Raw genomic sequence first — 21,635 nt, 5'->3', positions numbered from 1 at the left:
TTCTATTGACTCTAGAGATGACATGTATCTCAATTCCTATGAGGAGGGATTAGAAAAGAGATGTAATTTGGTTCATATCATAGCAACTTTTCTATTGAATATACGCTAATGTTTATTTTCCTTTGAAATTAAGGGAGTATAGGAATCCATTCATATGAACCAAGTGGCTCTAAAGCTATAGAAATGATATCATGGTTATTTCCTTTGAAATGTGGAGTATATGAATCTATTCCTATGAACCAATTGGCTCTAAAGGAAAAAATCCTATAAAAATCATATCATATAGAGTTCCTATGATATTCCTCGACACTAAAGGATGCTTGAAATTGTTGCGGGTGATACGATGGTCTTTCTTTGTAGACTCCTCACCCATATTTATAGTTACCTCTCGAAGATGAATGAAATGATATATACATGGTATTCTACATGTGCAATTTGGTACACGAAAACTCGGTAAAAGTTTGCGAGGTTCGAATTTTCAATAAAGCTATATGCACTGCATTTCGGAACGGAGGGAGCATACGGCAGTTGCTAACACTCACGTGGAAGATTTGTGTGTAGGAGGAGTGGCTGTTCTGTTAAATGACATGGCAAAACTGACACTGTCGGATGCCAATCTAACGGTTCTTATGGCGTTCGTCAGGAAAAGGCTTGTGGCGAACGTTTGTCGGATAATGATTTACGGACACATGCATTGCATTGATACGTGCCCCTCTCTCTCACGCACACGCACCCTCATGAGTCACGAGTCTCCCGAGTCCTCTCGCAGACTCGCACGTTGCACCCACCGTCTATCTGCAGGTAGACGTCACGCACATATGTGCTCTTCACACCCTACCCTCAGAACTTCTAAAAAACAAAAGACGGCATGCACATTTTATTTTAGCACACGTCACACACTTATACTATTACTCTTGCGGCGAACGTTCTTTGGGCATAGTATATTGTACTCTCACGAAGAGAAGCGGTGCACGCACGCACTAGTTCTCTCACACCCACTCGCGGGTACACGTAGGAGCGCATTTTTTTGAAGCTGGTACAGCAAAATCACTCCACTATATATAAAAGCAGGAGCCTTAGCGCTTGCTTTACTAGGGTTCCTCTCGTTCACTCTCTCATGCTCTCCAGATCTAAGCAACACATAGGCGGCCACACTCTCTCTCAGCTCACGGCTGGTCACAAATCCGACCGGACAACCTCAACCAGGGCAAGGGTGTAGGTGCATCGTTCACGCTGTCGTCTGCGGCGAGGGAGGAGACCAATGGCTGCCCACGCGTCCCGATTGGCGGCCGTGTCGTTCTCTCCGAGAGAGCGCCGGCTCGGGAGGGCCTCCGACCCCTTCTTTCTCCCTGCGGTATTGTGGCCAAGATGCGGCCTCCCGACGCCGTCTTTGCCACATGCCGACGACCCTTAGGTATATATTCCTTCGAAACCTGCCTTGCTCTACTGCCCCAGCTCCCTTCGTGTGGATCCTTTTCTACTTCCGTCCGATGTTCCAAAGCCACCTAGACTTCTACTATTATTAGAAGTAAAGCTAGTTCATACAGTCGACTCAAAGCGTTGGTTTAAACAGGGAAGAAAGTGGGAAAGCTGTAGCATGAATCTAGGACTTGGTTCTAAGAGGAAACGGGGGAAAGTAGTAATATCTGTCACTGTTTAAATAACTGTATTTTGTATTTGCGCAAACAGGGATCTCTGTCTCCATATCGTTTCGGGATGTCTGTCTCCGTATCGTTTCTATCCGCGCAATCAAAAGCACACACCTCAGTTTTAGTACAACTGCGCAAAATGAGATGGCTATCCCTCGTTGCCGTCGTCTAACCTCCCGTCTTCAAGGTATCCCTACATTGGTACTAGTAACTAAGGTAGAATGACCAACACAATCTAAAAGAAGCTGATTCGTACGTTTTACTTCCTGATTGCAGTGCAGGGACGAGCGAAAACAACTACATCCTAGTCCGGAATGCACTTTCTACCAGTTCATCCATGGACCGAGGACTAGCTGGCACGGCTGCACGGCGGTTTTTTGGACAGATGCGCGGACAAGAGGCATTGTGGTCTGCTTATTTCTGCAAATAGCGGTGCTTAAATTTAGTGGAATGCACAAGCATTTCAGTTGGTCAGTACACTGCACGGTTCAGTTCAGCATTCCAGCTGAGACCACAATTATAATTGGTTATTCTGGAATGAGAGAACCTAACGCTGAATGGTGGCAACAAGAAAAAACCAGAGTGAACTCCAGGAAATTTAAGCCTGGCGGGAGGCCCTTTGCTCAGAGAAGCCTTGCTTGTTTTTTCCTGATTTGTAAACCTTCTCACAACTTTGTCTTTTGCTGTGAACTAGTATATGTTTGTTATGTTCTATGAATCATTGAGATGTATAAAATTGCTTAACTTATGCTTTTCAAGTTTTTTATGAAGACGAGTTTAATGTGAGTGTTCCACATGAGCGCTGGACTAGCGTGTGAACGTTTGGAATTTATTACATTGTGGCCTCAATTAACTGCATGAACCACTGTAACAAGATACATAGTTGATTATATGTCACACAGCAGATTGTTGATTGTTAGCTGGTCGATAGCCTAGTGTTGAAGCGAGCTGAGCAAATGTGCCGTGTTTTGCACAACTGCTTACAAGTGGGGTAGCACCAACAGTGTTTACAAGTACTTATGTATACATCAGCGCACGGTTCTCGAACGAGTGCTCTATTTCATCAAAACACACACTGCTCGTATGATAAACCGTGACAACTTATGTCTTACCATGCCATATTCATGAAAAAACTAGTGAGGACGCATCTGTTTCGGCAACAATTACGATGGTTCTCACATGATTCACGGGCACACAAAAGTAGCAGCAGTTCCCATAGAAGGATTCAAACAGAGTACTAGCCCCAGAGGGGTCAATAACAGGCAAGGTTCGGATAATTAGACACAATCCAAACTACTATTAAACACTAGCTGGGGCAACTATTTCATGCCTCGATCTAATTTGGGCTGGACACAAGACGGACCTTGCCATGAACATCATCGAGGACGTCCCGCAGCAGCTCAATCCTGTGAACCTTCATGAAGACAACCTTGTGGCCTTGCCACTGATAAACTTGTTTGTGGAGGCATGCCACGTCATCTTCGTGCGTAAGCTTGACAAGAACAGTATGCCTCACAAACGAAGGAGTAGCTTTGAACTTCTTGTGCTTCAGTACACCCTGGACAACACGCCTGACAACAGTGAGGCTGGAATACAACTCTTCATTGGTATAACCGCAAATGGCTTCCAGGATCCAACAGCCTAAGAACTCTGTTTTCCCAGTGCGTATATTCAGGTCGTCCGCCTCATGGCGAGTGGCATGTACAACCACACAATCCTTGTCTGCATCAGGGCTCTAATTGAAACATAAACAAATTCTGAATTACTTTTCAGTATAAGAAACACAAGTTATTTAAACCACTATGTATAGCATGGCATCGAAGCTAATAAAATTTTGCATTATTAATCACCACATACTTCCTTTTCTAAAAAAATCACCACATACTTAGATGAAACACCACAATCGAGATCGGCAAAGAAGGAAATCACCTTGGGCAGCTCAGCGGGGGGGACACATCCTCGAAGGGGGAAAACTGCTCCTGCAATGCCACGGGGGCTGTAACCTCAAACGGGGCGTTGACCATCTCAGTAGTGGCCGTGAGCGTATCTGGGGTCAGCTCGGTGGTTGCCTCCATCTTCTTGGAGCTCTCTGTCTCGTGGGGATCAGCCTCCCGTGTCTGCTCCAATATCGGCAGATCTTTGCCTAGTTCTCCTTGGTCCATCATGAAACTGACGAATACTAGGAGACCACTGAAAGGAAAACACAATCGCAATGACAATGAAACAAAAAAGAGAGTGAGGATCGGTTACTGCTTTGCAAAAGTTCTTTTTTTTCTCTGAACGAAAATATACCAACATCACGGATCCGCTTACCTTCCCTTCGTTCGGAGAGAAGAACAGTGGCAGATGCGAGTGTTGCCTTTCTTGAAGACGGTGAGGGAGAAGGGGATTCAGCGAAGAGTGAAATGATGGTTGCTTCGTCCGTCAAACTTAGACTGCGGGGAGGTGGGGTTTTGTGATACGACGGCTCGTTACTGCCGCGCTACGACCGGGGTGACTCTCCGCCTGCATACTGCCTTCTAATTTGGTGGATGGCATTTGGGCCCGCGCGCTGCATGGCCCGCATGTCGGTGAACAAAAGTATAACGGCATTCAGTAGAGGGAGACGTTTCAATGACCTAGGAGGAGCCAGAAGCGGTAGAGTGTCTCCACTGTACTAGTAGTAATTGTTTTTCTGGGTAGCTGTAGAGTGTCTCCACTGTACTAGTAGTAATTGTTTCTCTGGGCCCAAGACAAAACAGCCCATCCACACTAGTAAATAGTAAAATCAATTCAAAAGCCCATCCACACTGGGTGCTCTTCTTCCTCCTCGCTCCCACCCACCTCACGTCAGCTTGCTCCTCTCGTACCCCCAAATTCCTCACCTCACTCCTACAGAAAACCCCAGCTCCCCTTCTTCCTCACTCCTACAGAAAACTCCCAGCTCCCCTTCTTCTTCGCTCGCACTACAACTAGGCTCGTCATTCGTTACTCTGCTCAAATCCGTGAGCGCGACGCGACGCCCTCGAGGAAAATGGAGTCGGTTGACCCCAGCGCCAAGAAGATGAGGCTCCCGCCAGCGGCGACGCCTGTTGTAGATCCCGCACCCGGCAGCGCGGGGAGAAGCGGCGACCCCGCCCCCACCGGATCCCAGGAACCCATAGAATCTCGGGTGGACCGCATCAGCGATCTCCCGGACGCCGTCCTTGGGGAGATCATCTCGCTTCTCCCCACCAAGGATTGCTGCCGCACCCAAGTCCTCTCAATTCGGTGGCGCCCTCTATGGCGCACCGTGCCCCTTAATCTCGATTGTCGTCAGCTATCTCTCTTCAATGATTTTGAAATCCCCAGAGCCATCATCTCCTCCCACCAGGGCTCCGTTCAAAGCCTCTGCATCCCGTCATGCTACCTGAGCAAGCATACCATGCCCTGCACGGTGGACGCCTGGCTGAAATCCCCTGAATTCACAGAACTACAGCTGCTTGAGTTCTACTATTCCCCTGGAAATCACATACCACATACCGAACGCCATGAACTTGTGCCCTCAGCACCGATGTCCATCTCACGGTTTTCGTCCTCTCTCCACACCGCCACCTTTACGCTGTGCTACCTACCAGACAATCTGGTACTAAACCTTCGACTCCCATTTCTCAAGAAACTTTCACTTGTGCGGGTTCGTATATCGGAGGCCTCATTGCACAGCATCATCCACTCCAGTTGCCCTGCGCTGGAGTGCTTGGTGCTTGTTTTCACAGTTAGAATCGGTTGTCTCCAAATAAAGTCGCCTAACCTTGTAAGAATTGGAATTTCTTTTGACGGAAGGCAGCTCATCATCCAAGATGCCCCTTCACTTCAAAGGTTGATCCTTGATTCTAGTTATTCACCGTTGCAAATAACCGTCCTCTCTGCACCTAAACTGGAGACCTTGGGTGTAATACATGATCTCTGTGCTCATTTCAATATGGTGTTTGGCTCCACAGTTCTTCAGGTACTTTATATTATCATCTACACTTGTAACCATAAGCTGCATTTTAAATTTCTGCGCATAATTTATATATCATCTTGGAGTACACATTTTGTACTAATATTATGTTCTATGCTCAATGAAGAGTTTTTCCATGGATGGCCTATCAATGGTGATGGACTCTGTCAAGATCTTATATATCCAAATGAATAGTTTTGATCTGAACAAGATTATTGGCTTGCTGCAATGCTTTCCATGTCTGGAGAAGTTGTATATAAAGGTGATAATTTCACGCACATTGGAAGCCCGCATATAGTGTACTAGAATTAACCGTTCAGCTGTTGCTCTTTCGACACTCTTCTTTTAGACCTTAACTGTTTTCAATCTTCATGTCTATTTAGGCAACAGGACGAGGTAAGAAAGTTATAACCAATCGGTGGATTCGTAAGCATCGGGATTTTCTCACTTCTCATGAGATTCGATTGAAGACAATAACGCTAGAACGATATGTAGCCAACCGTGCAAACACAAGATTTGTCACATTCTTCCTCCTGAATGCGAGGTTACTATTGTCCATCAGGCTTAAGTTTATCAGCAGCATGGTTTTGACGGATGGGTATGTAGAAGAGCAAAAAAAGGAGTTTCAGGTGGGCAAAAGAGCTTCTGAACGTGCCGGGCTTCTATTTACAACATATTGTGGTCATAATCCAGTAAATTTTACGACCCAGGATGTTCATTCTATGGACCTGACCGGTCCATTTGACTGTGACTGCCGAAAACAGTGCTGGAGTTAGATGTTGTTGCCCTTTTCAATCTGGTTTTTTTTTGTAAACCTGATGAACAATTAACCCTCGTGCTTTTGTAGAATTTGTAAGCTGGAGTTAGATGTTCCTGCCCTTTTCAACTCGGCTGTGACTCTCATATTTTCTTTGAAACAAGGCAAATGGCTTGCCATTCGTTTAATTTAGAGTGAAATATTGTAACAAATCCCAACCAAGGGAAATAACATCACTCTCGCCGGCTGCTTGAGCTCACTGTGCATTACAGAAGCCAAGTGATTAGCCCCCACCAGCACCCACAAACTTATTTCGGACTAGCACATCAAATGGGCTGTAAATTTTCATAGGAAAGGCTGCATGACCATGACAGATTTGGATTCTGACATTTGGGACCCGCGAGGAAATAGCCTATCCAAGGTGGTGTCGACTTACTAGCCAGTCAACAAACGATTCTGCCTACCAGCCGTTGGATTGACATCCAACATCTGTCGTGTATCTTCTATCTCTTGTCTTCTTCTTCCTCCAGCCGCCCAAACCAAACCACCCCGTCGGCTCCGCCTGCTCCAGCCTCCCATGGCTGGCTGCGCCTCCGCCGCCCTACCATACGTACCCTCCAACGTTGGCCAGTCCCTCCCTCTATTCCCCCACACGTCTTGTTATTCTCCGGCGACGTCAACCCCAACACGCACTCGCGCCCGAACCAATCAACCCTCGTACTCCCCTCCGCCTGCGACTGGACCAGCGCATCTTCAACGGCTCCTGTTCGTTCCGTCCGAGGCCTCGCCGTCGTCCTCCGCCTTGCGGCCTTGGTTCGCTCGCCGTGCGCGGTGCGCCGCCCTCTTGCATTGTCAACGTCGTCAACAATCGAGAGGAACAAGGAGATGACTATACGTGGAGAGGATGACAGTAGGGACCCACCAGCGTCATGGCAGTACGCAAGCAAGTGCCTCTATAGTACAAGCCCAAAAATATGGTTCCTCCTAATGGTTGGACATCTGGGGCTCACGCCATTGTCAACGTAGTCAATAAACGAGAGAATTACACTACGAGCGGCTGACACCAGGGACCCAGCAAGTCGCGCAGTTTTTTTTTTTTGAGGAACAAGCAGTTGTTATTTATACTAGTTTTAGCGACGGATCAGGGTAACAACGAGGCTGCGCGGGGGCTGTGGCCCATCTAGCCAGGGTTTTATTTATGTGTACCTCATCATGAGCCCAGTTGTGTTTTTTTCTTGTTGAAAATGGCTAGCCCAGTTCTATTTTTTTTAAGAAATACCCAAACAAGGCCTACTTGCTTTATCGGTCCTGCTGGGCTGCAAATCTTTCAAGACGAGGAGAGTTTCATTCGGTTTGCCCAGAAATGGGCTGCACATTTTTAAAACACTTCAAACCGGGAATTAGTTTCAATTTTTTTTATTACAAGATCTTAAATTCCATTGATTTTTATGCGTGGACAATTATTTGGATTTTATATTTATATAAATTATTTTTCAAAATAGTTTGAATGTGGATCGATATTTCTGGATTAAAAATAGTTGACCGCACCGAAATATGCAAAATTTCGTATACTTTTTAACCGTGGCCACAATATGGGGTGTAATGCTAACAAAAAGAAGATGGGCTCCAAAAAAATTCTTAAGAATTAGCAAATGGGCTGTACATTATTAGAAATAATGGCAGATGGGCCGTATGCTGTTTCCACATATTTGAGGCTGACTTGTGCGCCTACTACAGGTTGACGCGTATGCTTTCATAAAAAAAGGTTGACGCACACGCAACGCCCTGTCAACTTAGTCAACACACAAGAGCAGTGACTGTTGGATGTCCATCCAACGGCTATCGTGCTTCTTCAATCTCTGCTCTTCATGCTCCAGCCGCTCAAACAAGCGCCGGTGGGACTGCCTGCTCCCTCCTCCCGTGGCCGGCTATGCTGCCGCGCAGGCCTCACGGCCCCACCGTACTCCCATCGCTGGCCTAGCCATCCCTCTACTCACCCACACATGTTGTTATTCTCCGGCGACGGCAGACGAACCAGTAAACCCTCGTACTCCTCCGCGTGGGAAACAACTGCCTAGTATTCCCTGGCTCCGTGTCGTTCCCTTCCTAGGCCTCGCCGTCGTCCACCGCCCTGGTGCTCTCGGCGCGGCCTGGTCAACATGGTCAATGAACGACATCCATCGGAAGTGGACTGTACGTGGAGAGGCTGACAGCTGGGTCCACGGCCGCATGCAAGGAAATGCCTCCTTATTACGCGCAAAATAATGATTCCTCCACCTGACAGCTAGGACCCACAGGAAGGGCCTTTGTATTTCGCGAAAAAACGTTCCCCCCGCTGACAGGTCGGACCCACCAGCTATATCTTCGCACGCAAGGAAGTGCCTCCTTATTACGCCCAAAAAATGAATACCCCCTGCTAGCTGGGGCCCACCATATTGTTGGGCTGACTTGTGGGCCTACTAAGTTGACGGGGACGGAGGGCTTTGTCAACTTAGTCAATACTCCAGTGACCGTATGATGTCCATCCAACGGCCATAGTGCTTCTTCAACCTCTGGTCTTCTTGCTCCAGCCGCCCAAAGTAGCGCCGGTCGTGCCGCCTGCTCCTGCCTCCCGTGGCCGGCTGTGCTACCGCGGAGGCCTCACCGCCCCATACTACTCCCACCACTGGCCAGGCCATCCCTCCACTCACCCACACCCCCTGTTATTCTGCAGCGACGGCAGCCTCACACCGCAGCCGAACCAGTGAACGCTCGTACTCCTCTCCGCGTGGGCATCCACTGCCGCGTCTTGCCCGGCTCCGCGTCGTCCCCTTCCTAGGCCTCGCCGTCGTCCACCGCCGTGGTGCTCTCAGCGCGGCGGGGTCAATGTGGTCAACGACCGACTTCTATCGGAAGAGTACTGTTCGTGGAGACGCTGACAGCTGGGTCCACGGCAGCCGCAAGGAAGTGCCTCCTTATTACGCGGAAAATAATTATTCCTCCACCTGACAGCGGGGACCCACCGGACAGGCCACCAGTATTTTATGAAAAAAATCGTTTCCCCCTGACTGCTGGGACCCACCGGACGGGCCACCATATTTCGCGAAAAAAACGTTCCCCCCGCTGTCAGCTCGGACCCACCGGAAGTGCCTCCTTATTACGCACAAAAAAATGAATACTCCCCCGGCTAGCTGGGACCCACCTTGGTGGGAGGCTGACTTGTGGGCCTACTAAGTTGACGGGGACAAAGGGCAACGATTCTAGCTCCAGTGACCGTATGATGTCCATACAACGGCCGTAGTGCTTCTTCAACCTCTGGTCTTCTTGCTCCAGCCGCCCAAAGCAACGTCGGTCGTGCCGCATGCTCCTGCCTCCCGTGGCCGGCTGTGCTGCCGCAGAGGCCTCCCCGCCCCCTACTATTCCCACCGCTGGCCAGGCCCTGCGGCGACGCCAGCCTCACACCGCAGCTGAACCAGTGAACCCTCGTACTCCTCACCGCGCGGGCTTCCACTGCCGCGTCTTCCCCGGCTCCGCGTAGTCCCCTTCCTAGGCCTCGCCGTTGTCCACCGCCGTGGTCCTCTCCGCGCGGCGTGGTCAACGTGGTCAAGGAATGACTTCCATCGGAAGAGTACTATACGTGGAGAGGCTGACAGCTGGGTCCACGGCCACAACCTAGTTTTTTTGTGATTTGCCAAGTAAGTCGCTTTGTCAGGCCTGTTGGGCTGCAAATCTTTCAAGACGAGGAGAGCTTTCATTCGGCTGGTCGAGAAAATGGCCCATCAGTAATGAGAAATGGGTTGTACATTTTTAAAACACATCAAATCGGCAATTAGTTTCAAATATCTTTTTTTCATTTCAAGATTTTAAATTACATTAATTTTTATGCGTGGAGAATTTGTTGGATTTTATATTGATATACATTTATTTTTAAAATCAGTTTGAATGTGAGTCGAAATTTCGGGATTAAAAACAGTTCGGACCGCACCGAAATATGCAAAATTTCGTATAATTTTTTAACCGTGGCCACAATATGGGCTGTAATGCTAACAAAAAGAATATGGGCTCCAAAAAAACCTAAAGAATTAGCAAATGGGCTGTAAATTATTAGACATAATGGCAGATGGGCTGTATGCTGTTTTCCACAGATTTGAGGCTTTCCTAAAAAAAGGGTGACGCACAAGCACTGACTGTTGGATGTCCATCCAACGGCCGTCGTGCTTCTTCAATCTCTGCTCTTCCTGCTCCAGCCGCTCAAACAAGCGCCGGCGGGACTGCCTGCTCCCTCCTCCCCGCGGCCGGCTGTGCTGCCGCGCGGGCCTCACCGCCCCACCGTACTCCCATCGCTGGCCTAGCCATCCCTCTACTCACCCACACCTACTATTATTCTCCGGCGACGGCAGACGAACCAGTAAACCCTCATACAGTCATACTCCCCTCCGCGTGGGAAACAACTGCCGAGTCTTCCCTGCCTCCGTGTCGTTACCTTCCTAGGCCTCGACGTTGTCCACCGCCCTGGTGCTCTCGGCGCGGCCTGGTCAACGACCGACATGCATCTGAAGTGGACTGTACGTGGAGAGGCCGACAGCTGGGTCCACGGCCGCACGCAAGGAAATGCCTCCTTATTACGTGCAAAATAATGATTCCTCCACCTGACATCAGGGACCCACCGAAAGGGCCTCTGTATTTCGTGAAAAAATGTTACCGCCGCTGACAGCTCGGACCCACCAGCTATATCTTCGCACGCAAGGAAGTGCCTCCTTATTACACACAAAAAATGAATACTCCCCCTGCTAGCTGGGACCCACCATGGTGGGAGGCTGACTTGTGGGCCCACTAAGTTGACTGGGACGGGGGCCTTTGTCAACTTTAGTCAATATGAACGATTCTAGCTCCAGTGACCGTACGATGTCCATCCAACGGCCGTAGTGCTTCTTCAACCTCTGGTCTTCTTTCTCCAGCCGCCCAAAGCAGCACCGGTCGTGCCGCATGCTCCGGCCTCCCGTGGCTGGCTGTGCTGCCGCGGAGGCCTCACCGCCCCTACTATTCCCACCGCTGGCCAAGCCCTGCGGCGACGGCAGCCTCACACCGCAGCCGAACCAGTGAACCCTCGTACTCCTCTCCGCGCGGGCTTCCACTGCCGCGTCTTCCCCGGCTCCCCGTCGTCCCCTTCCTAGGCCTCGCCGTCATCCACCGCCCTGGTGCTCTTGGCGCGGCGTGGTCAACGTGGTCAAGGAATGACTTCCATCGGACGTGGACTGTACGTGGAAAGGCTGACAGCTGGGTCCACGGCCGCAGCAAGGAAGTGCCTCCTTATTACACGGAAAATAATGATTCCTCCACCTGACAGCTGGGACCCACCGGACGGGCCACTGTATTTCGGGAAAAAAACGTTTCCCCCTGACTACTGGGACCCACCAGCTACATCTTCGCACGCAAGGAAGTGCGTCCGGGCAAAAAAAAAGATTCGCCCCCTGACTGCTGGGACCCACCAGCTACATCTTCGCGGGCAAGGAAGTGCCTGACAGTCGGGACCCACCTGGTCGAAGCATACATAGCATTGTCATTCTGGTCGCGAACGTGTACGTACATACTGGTCGATGTAGAGGCCCGCACGTGTCGTAGTAGAGGCGCACACGTAGCATGTACACGTACATACAGCGGCCAGTGTGCAAGAAAGAAAATACGGCCACGTACGTATATACGGGCAGGGTCTCGAACGCCTACTCGCGCATACGTACGGCCAGGGCTCGTGTACATGGCTGGGTCGGAACGGAGAAACAACGTCGTCGTCGTGTTCATGGGGAGCCAACCGGCTGGGTCGGAACGGAATGCGTCGTCGTGTTCATCGGGAGGGCTTGGACGGAACAGCCGATGGAAACGAGGCCTGGCGTAGCGCAGAACGGAGGAAACGGCCTTGTGTTCGACCGGCCACGTTTGAAACAGGATCCTGATCATCGGGAGGGGTCTGGCGTACCGCAAAACGGAAGAAACAGACCTCCTACGGTCGAAACAGGGGTCCTGTTGATCGGGAGGGGTGTGGCGTACCGCAAAACAGAGGAAACAGACTTGTGTTGGAGCGCTACAGTCGAAACGGGGGTCCTGTTCATCGGGAGGGGTGTGGCGTACCGCAAAACGGGACTCCACGGGACACTGTTCATCTCCACCGTCGACCCCCTCCCGCCTCCACGGGCTACTATTCATCCACCGTCGACCTCCTCCAGCCTCCACCTGCGACTGTTCATCCACGGGCTCATCCAGCCTCCACCACGCGCTACTCCACCGGCTACTGTTCAACCAGCCCTCTCCACGGGCTCCTGTTCAACCACCCCTCCACGGGCTACTGTTCATCCAGCCCTCCACCGTCTACTGTTCATTCTGCCCTCCACGGGGTGGTCCTGTTCATCCTGCCCTCCACGGGGTCATGTTCATCCAACCCCAACCGGCTCGATCGATCGGGGTCCTGTTCATCCAGAGGCAACACCACGGGGTCCTGTTCATCCACCCCCACCGGGAACTGTTCATCCAAACCCCCCAGCAACGCTCACTATTCATCCAGAGGCAGCATCGATCGGCTTCAGTTAGCAGCAGTAGTGAAGGAATCGCTCGATCGGGTTCAGTTAACAGCCATCGATCGATCACTCGGGTTCAGTAACGCGTAGCCTACAGTGCAATCACTCGGGTTCAGTTAGAGCCCAACGCCTCGCTCGGGTTCAGTTAGAGCCAACGCCTCGCACACACGCGCGTACATGTACAAGAGAAATGCACATCGCTCGGCCCCCTACCTCCCACCGTAACCGGGAACTCCCCGAAATTTTCCTCGCCCTCACTTCTACCACGGTTTTTTTGTCATGGACGGCCCAAAGAATGTCATGCAGCTGCGTCTCCAGCCCGCCCAGGACGAAAAGCCCATTTTCTGTCATGATTATTTGTCATAGAAGTAGGAGCCCACCACATCTATGATGATACCGGGTCTTGTCACAATTATCGTCATAGAAGTGTCATATGTATGACAGAAAAAAATTTCGTTCGGCCCAAAATGTCACGGATGTGTCTTTTTTTTGTAGTGGTTGTTATTACACGTTATGTCACAATACTTATGCCTATTCTCTCTTATTTTACAAGGTTTACATGAAGAGGGAGAATGCCGGCAGCTGGAATTCTGGGCTGGAAAAGGAGCAAATATTATAGACCTATTATGCAAAGCTCCAAAAGTCCTGAAACTTCACGGAAGTCATTTTTGGAATTAATAAAAAAATACTGAGCAAAGAAAATACCAGAGCGGGCCCACACCCTGGCCACGAGGGTGGGGAGCGTGCCCTACCCCCCTGGGTGCCCATCTTCTGCTATATGAAGTCTTTCGTCCGAGAAAAAATCATAAGCAAGCTTTCGGGAAGAAACTCCGCCGCCATGAGGCGGAACCTTGGCGGAACCAATCTAGGGCTCCAGCAGAGCTGTTCTGCCGGGGAAACTTCCCTCCGAGAGGGGGAAATCATCGCCATCGTCATCACCAACGATCCTCTCATCGGGAGGGGGTCAATCTCCATCAGCATCTTCACCAGCACCATCTCCTCTCAAACCCTAGTTCATCTCTTGTGTCCAATATTTGTCCCAAAGCCTCAGGTTGGTACCTGTGGGTTGCTAGTAGTGTTGATTACTCCTTGTAGTTGATGCTAGTTGGTTTATTTGGTGGAAGACCATATGTTCGGATCCATTATGCATATTTATACCCCTTTGATTATGAACATGAATATGATTTGTGAGTAGTTACGTTTGTCCCTTAGGACATGGGAGAAGTCTTGCTATAAGTAGTCATGTGAATTTGGTATTCGTTCAATATTTTGATGAGATGTATGTTGTCTTTCCTCTAGTGGTGTTATGTGAACGTCGACTACATGACACTTCACCATTGTTTGGGCCTAGAGGAAGGCATTGGGAAGTAATAAGTAGATGATGGGTTGCTAGAGTGACAGAAGCTTAAACCCTAGTTTATGAGTATCTTCATAAGGGGCTGATTTCGATCCATATGTTTAATGCTATGGTTAGGTTTACCTTAATACTTATTTTTGTAGGTGCGGATACTTGCAATAGGGGTTAATCATAAGTGGGATGCTTGTCCAAGAAAGGACAGCACCCAAGCACCGGTCCACCCACATACCAAATTATCAAAGTAACGAACGTGAATCATATGAGCGTGATGAAAACTAGCTTGACGATAATTCCCATGTGTCCTCGGGAGCGCTTTTCTCTATATAAGAGTTTGTCCAGGCTTGTCCTTTGCAACAAAAAGGATTGGGCCATCTTGCTGCACTTTATTTATACTCGTTACTTGTTACCCGTTACAAATTACCTTATCACAAAACTATCTGTTACCGATAATTTCAGTGCTTGCAGAGAATACCTTGCTGAAAACCGCTTATCATTTCCTTCTGCTCCTCGTTGGGTTCGACACTCTTACTTATCGAAAGGACTATGATAGATCCCCTATACTTTTGGGTCATCAAGACTCTTTTCTGGCGCCATATCCGGTGAGTGAAGCGCCTTTGGTAGGTGGAATTTGGTAAGGAAAAATTTATATAGTGTGCTGAAATTTACTGTCACTTGTTACTATGGAAAGTAATCCTTTGAGGGGCTTGTTCGGGGTATCTTCACCCCGACCAGTAGAGCAAAGAGTTGCTCCTCAACCTACTGAACCTACTGAAAATGTTTACTTTGAAATTCCTTCGGGTATGATAGAGAAACTGCTAGCTAATCCTTTTGCAGGAGATGGAACATTGCATCCCGATTTACACCTAATCTATGTGGATGAAGTTTGTGGATTATTTAAGCTTGCGCGTATGCCCGATGATGTTATCAAGAAGAAGGTCTTCCCTTTATCTTTGAAGGGAGAGGCATTGAAATGGTATAGGCTATGTGATGATATGGGATCATGGAACTACAAATGATTGAAATTAGAATTTCATCAGAAGTTTTATCATATGCATCTTGTTCATCGTGATCGTAATTATATATATAATTTTTGGCCTCGCGAAGGAGAAAGCATCGCTCAAGTTTGGGGGAGGCTTAAGTCAATGTTATATTCATGCCCCAATCATGAGCTCTCAAGAGAAATGATTATTCAAAAAATTTATGCTCGGCTTTCTCTCAATAATCGCTCCATGCTCGATACATCTTGTACTTGCTCTTTTATGATGAAGACTATTGAATTCAAATGGGATTTATTGGAAATAATTAAACGCAACTCTGAAGATTGGGACCTCGATGAAGGTAAGGAGTCAGGTATAACACCTAATTTTGATTGTGTTAAATCTTTCATGGATACCGATGTTTTTCCTGAATTTAGCACTAAATATGGACTTGGCTCTGAGATAGTAGCTTCTTTCTGTGAATCCTTTGCTACTCATGTTGATCTCCCTAAGGAGAAGTGATTTAAATATAATCCTCCCATTGAAGTAAAAGTAGTTGCACCTATTAAAGTTGAAGAAAAGACTATCACTTATGATGATCCTGTTGTTCCTACTGCTTATATTGAGAAGCCACCTTTCCCTGTTAGAATAAAGGATCATGCTAAAGCTTGAACTGTAGTCAACATAAGTAATATTAGGACACACAAACCCCCTGAGAAAGTTAAAGTTGAACCTAAAATTGCTATGGTTAAAGATCTCTTGGCTGATAATATTGATGGGCATGTTATTTACTTCTGTGATGAGACTGCTAGAATTGCTAAACCTGGTGCTAAAGATAAACATAGACATGTGGTAGGCATGCCTGTTATTTCTGTTTAAATAGGATATCATTGTTATCATGGCTTGTGTGATATGGGTGCCAGTGCAAGTGCAATACCTCATTCCTTATACAAAGAAATTATGCATGATATTGCACCTGCTGAGATAGAAGAAATTGATGCTACAATTAAGCTTGCCAATAGAGATACTATTTCACCGATTGGGATTGTTAGAGATGTTGAAGTCTTGTGTGGGAAGGTTAAATATCCTACTGATTTTCTTGTTCTTGGTTCCCCACAAGATAGCTTTTGTCCCATTATATTTGGTAGACCCTTCTTGAACACTGTTAATGCTAGGATAGACTGCGAAAAGGATGTTGTTACTATTGGTTTGGGTGATATGTCTCATGAGTTTAATTTTGCTAAATTTAGTAGACAACCCCGTGATGAGGAATTGCCGAGTAAAGATGAAATTATTCCTCTTGCTTCTATTGTCGTGCCTCCTAATGATCATTTAGAACAATATTTTCTCGGCCATGAAAATGATATGTTTATGAATGAAAGAAGGGAAATAGATGAAGTATTCTTTAAACAGGGACCTATTCTGAAACACAACTTGCCTGTTGAAATCCTAGGGGATCCTCCTCCACCCAAGGGTGATCCCGTGTTTGAGCTTAAACCATTACCTGATACTCTTAAATATTCTTATCTTAATGAAAAGAAGATATATCATGTTATTATTAGTGCTAACCTTTCAGAGCATGAAGAAGAGAAATTATTGAAAACTCTGAAGAAGCACCGTGCTGCTATTGGATATACTCTTGATGATCTTAAGGGCATTAGTCCCAATCTATGTCAACACAAAATAAATTTGGAGAAAGACGCCAAACCAGTTATTGATCACCAACGACGGCTAAATCCTAAGATGAAAGAACTGGTAAGAAAGGAAATATTAAAGCTCCTCGACGCAGGTATAATTTATCCCGTTGCTGATAGTTAGTGGGTAAGTCATGTCCATTGTGTCCCTAAGAAGGGAGGTATTACTGTCGTTCAAGATGAATTGATTCTGCAAAGAATTACTACAGGTTATAGGATGGTGATTGATTTCCGCAAATTAAATAAAGCTACTAAAAAGATCATTACCCTTTGCCATTCATTGAACAAATGCTAGAAAGATTATCCAAACATACACATTTTTGCTTTCTAGATGGTTACTCTGGTTTCTCTCAAATACCCGTGTCAGCTGAGGATCAAGAAAAGACCACTTTTACTTGCCCTTTCGGTACCTTTGCTTATAGACGTATGCCTATTGGTTTATGTAATGCACCTGCTACCTTTCAAAGATGCATGATGGCTATATTCTCTGACTTTTGTGAAAAGATTTGTGAGGTTTTCATGGATGATTTCTCCGTTTATGGATCCTCTTTTGATGATTGCTTGAGCAACCTTGATCGAGTTTTGCAGAGATGTGAAGAAACTAACCTTGTCTTGAATTCGGAGAAATGCCACTTTATGGTTAATGAAGGTATTGTCTTGGGGCATAAAATTTCTGAAAGAGGTATTGAAGTTGACAAAGCTAAAGTTGATGCTATTGAAAAGATGTCGTGTCCCAAGGACATTAAAGTTATAAGAAGTTTCCTTGGTCATGTTGGTTTTTATAGGAGGTTCATTATGGACTTCTCAAAAATTTCCCGGACTCTAACTAACCTATTACAAAAAGATATACCTTTTGTCTTTGATGATGATTGTGTGGAAGCATTTGAAATACTTCAGAAAGCATTAATTTCTGCACCTATTGTTCAGCCACCTGATTGGAATTTACCCTTTCAAATTATGTGCAATGCTAGTGATTACGCTGTAGGTGTTGTTCTAGGACAAAGAGTTGATAAGAAATTAAATGTCATTCAATATGCTAGTAAAACTCTAGACAATGCCCAGAGAAATTATGCTACTACTGAAAAGGAACTCTTAGCAGTTGTATTTGCTTGTGATAAGTTCAGACCTTATATTGTTGACTCTAAAGTAACTATTCACACTAATCATGCTGCTATTAAATATCTTATGGAAAAGAAAGATACTAAACCTAGACCTATTAGATGGGTTCTCCTACTACAAGAATTTGATTTGCATATTATTGATAGAAAGGGAGCTGAGAACCCCGTTGCAGACAACTTGTCTAGGTTAGAGAATGTTCTTGATGACCCACTACCTATTGATGATAGCTTTCCTGATGAACAATTAAATGTCATAAATGCTTCTCGTACTACTCCATGGTATGTTGATTATGCTAATTACATTGTTGCTAAATTTATACCACCTAGTTTCACATACCAGCAAAAGAAAAAGTTTTTCTATGATTTAAGACATTACTTCTGGGATGACCCACACCTTTATAAAGAAGGAGTAGATGGTGTTATTAGACGTTGTATACCTGAGCATGAACAGGAACAGATCCTACGCATGTGTCACTCCGAAGCTTATGGAGGACACCACGCTGGAGATAGAACTGCACATAAGGTATTGCAATCCGGTTTTTATTGGCCTACTCTCTTCAAAGATGCCCGTAAGTTTGTCTTGTCTTGTGATGAATGTCAAAGAATTGGTAATATTAGTAGACGTCAAGAAATGCCTATGAATTATTTACTCGTTATTGAACCATTCGATGTTTGGGGCTTTGATTATATGGGACCGTTGAGGGAGTCCTGGACTAAGGGGTCCTCGGGCGTCCGGCTTGTTATCCATGGGCCGGACTGATGGGCTGTGAAGACACGAAGGCCAAAGACTGTACCTGTGTCCAGATTGGACTCTCCTTGGCGTGGAAGGCAAGCTTGGCGACTAACTATGAAGATTCCTTCTTATGTAACCAACTCTATGTAACCCTAGATTCCCCTCGGTGTCTATATAAACCGGAGGGTGTAGTCCGGAAAGCATATACTCATTACCATAGTCATACAGGCTAGACTTCTAGGGTTTAGCCATTACGATCTCGTGGTAGATCAACTCTTGTAATACTCATATCCATCAAGATAAATCAAGCAGGAAGTAGGGTAATACCTCCATAGAGAGGGCCCGAACCTGGGTAAACATCGTGCCCCCTGTCTCCTTTAACCATCGACCCTAGAGGCACAGTTCGAGACCCCCTACCCGAGATCCACTGGTTTTGACACCGACATTGGTGCTTTCATTGAGAGTTCCACTGTGCCGTCGACAAAAGGTTCGATGGCCCCTTCGATCGTCTATAGTGACGCTGTCCAAGGAGAAACCTTCCTCCCCGGACAGATTTTCGTATTCGGCGGCTTCATACTGCGGGCCAACTCACTTGGCCATCTGGAGCAGATCGATAGCTGCGCCCCTGGCCACCAGGTCAGATTTGGAAGCTTGAACTACGTTGCGGATATCCGTGGAGACTTGATCTTCAATGGATTTGAGACCGCGCCGATCGCTCCCCCTCGCTCCGATGAACATGACTTAAATCTGTCATCGGGCCAGATTCAGGGGATGGTTCCTGTAACTGCTACGGCCTTAGATCCGGAGTAGATTGCACCATCCGAAGCCACACTGTCCGCGGCGTTGGAGCCGCACACAGACTCAACACCAGGGAGTATCTGCATCAACGGAATTCTGGACTCGTTTCCGGCTATAAATTCTGAACCGTGTACACTTGCAGACACCGAGCTGGATCGGTCATCGATCTTCGAGTTCAGCGCCGCAGACGTCTTCCAACACTCGCCCTTGGGCGATGTGCTATATTCATTAAAAAACCTATCCTTGGCGGGGGGGCTCACAGCCGAACTATGTCCGGTTCGAACTAGAGGCTGATGATGGGGAATTTCGCTTCCCACCCGCCACCCACTTCATAGCCACTATCGAGGACTTAACCGACATGCTTGATTATGGCTCCGAAGACATCGACGGTATGGACGACGATGCCGACAAGGAGCAAGGCCAAGACCCGCCATTCACTGGACGTTGGATGGCCACCTCTTCGTACGATGTGTACATGGTTGACACACCTAAAAAAGCTAGCGACGATGACAAAGAAGATCCAGTTGCGAATAAACCTTCTGAGACACAGTCCAAGCGCCGGCACCCTAAACGTCGTTCTAAGCCACGTCGCTCAAAAGATGGCAACACTGGTACCGGAGAAAATAGTACTCCGGACGACGCCGAAAACAATGAAGACCCTGTTGGAGCAGCATCCGAACAGGAGGAACAAGACAACGAGAAAGTAAACCCTGATAAACAGGCCATGCCCAATGACCCAGATGACGATAGTTGTCGTCCACTCTCTGAGGATGAGGAGAGCCTCGGCAGCGAGGATTTCATCATACCTGAGGCACCCCTCGAGCAGGAGCGCTTAAAGCACCAGCTGATAGCTACTGCAAGAAGCCTGAAGAAAAAGCAGCAGCAGCTTCAAGCCGATCAAGACCTACTCATTGATAGATGGACTGATGTCCTGGCAGCCGAAGAATACGGCCTCAAGCGCCCAGCCAAGAGTTACCCGAAGCGCAGACTGCTACCTCAGTTCAATGAGGAGCCACCGGAGCCCATACCTCCCTCGCGCAATGCGGAACGACCACCACGTGGTCGGGATAGTGCGGCGGACCGACCACCCCGCGGTCGGGATAAAATGGTAACTCAGGCCGAACAACAGCCCGCCCCACCGCCTCGTAAAAACAGAGACAAAACAGCTCGGGACCATACATACAACCTTTGGCAGGACCTGGACAGTAGAGCAGGACACACCAGATCAATCTACAGATCGCAAGGACGCTTCCGACTCGGGACGACGGCTACCTATTCGGACGTGACAAACCTAGTCACGCCCGGGCCGATAACCGCAGATGGACTTCATCGGAGGTATGCCGCGACGTGGCCCAATATAGAGGCGCCGCACACCCTCTCTGCTTCACAGATGAAGTACTGGATCATGAATTCCCCGAGGGGTTCAAGCCCGTCAATATTGAATCATACGATGGAACAACCAATCCCGCAGTATGGATCGAAGATTTTATTCTCCACATCCATATGGCCCGAGGAGACGACCTCCACGCCATCAAATACCTCCCACTAAAATTAAAAGGGCCAGCTAGACACTGGCTAAATAGCCTGCCTGAAAATTCCATCGGCAGCTGGGAGGACTTGGAAGAAGCTTTTCTTGACAACTTCCAAGTTACTTATGTCCGGCCACCAGATGCCGATGACTTAAGTCATATAGTCCAACAACCTGGAGAATCAGCCAGAAAATTATGGACTAGGTTCCTAACCAAAAAGAACCAGATCGTTGACTGTTCGGATGCCGAAGCCCTAGCAGCCTTCAAACACATCATCCGTGATGAATGGCTCGCCCGCCACCTCGGCCAACAAAAGCCGAAATCCATGGCTGCCCTCACAGCACTCATGACCCGCTTTTGCGCGGGTGAGGACAGCTGGCTGGCTCGTAGCAAAAACACAGCCAGCGAGGCAGGCCCCTCCGAGGCCAAGAACAGCACCGGCAAGCTCCGGCGCAATAGACACAAACGCTGAAGCAATGGCGACAACACCGATGATACCACAGTTAACGCCGAA

Source organism: Aegilops tauschii, chromosome 6 (genome assembly GCF_002575655.3).
Source record: "Aegilops tauschii subsp. strangulata cultivar AL8/78 chromosome 6, Aet v6.0, whole genome shotgun sequence".
Classification (NCBI taxonomy): Eukaryota; Viridiplantae; Streptophyta; class Magnoliopsida; order Poales; family Poaceae; genus Aegilops; species Aegilops tauschii.
This window is presented reverse-complemented; position numbering follows the sequence as displayed.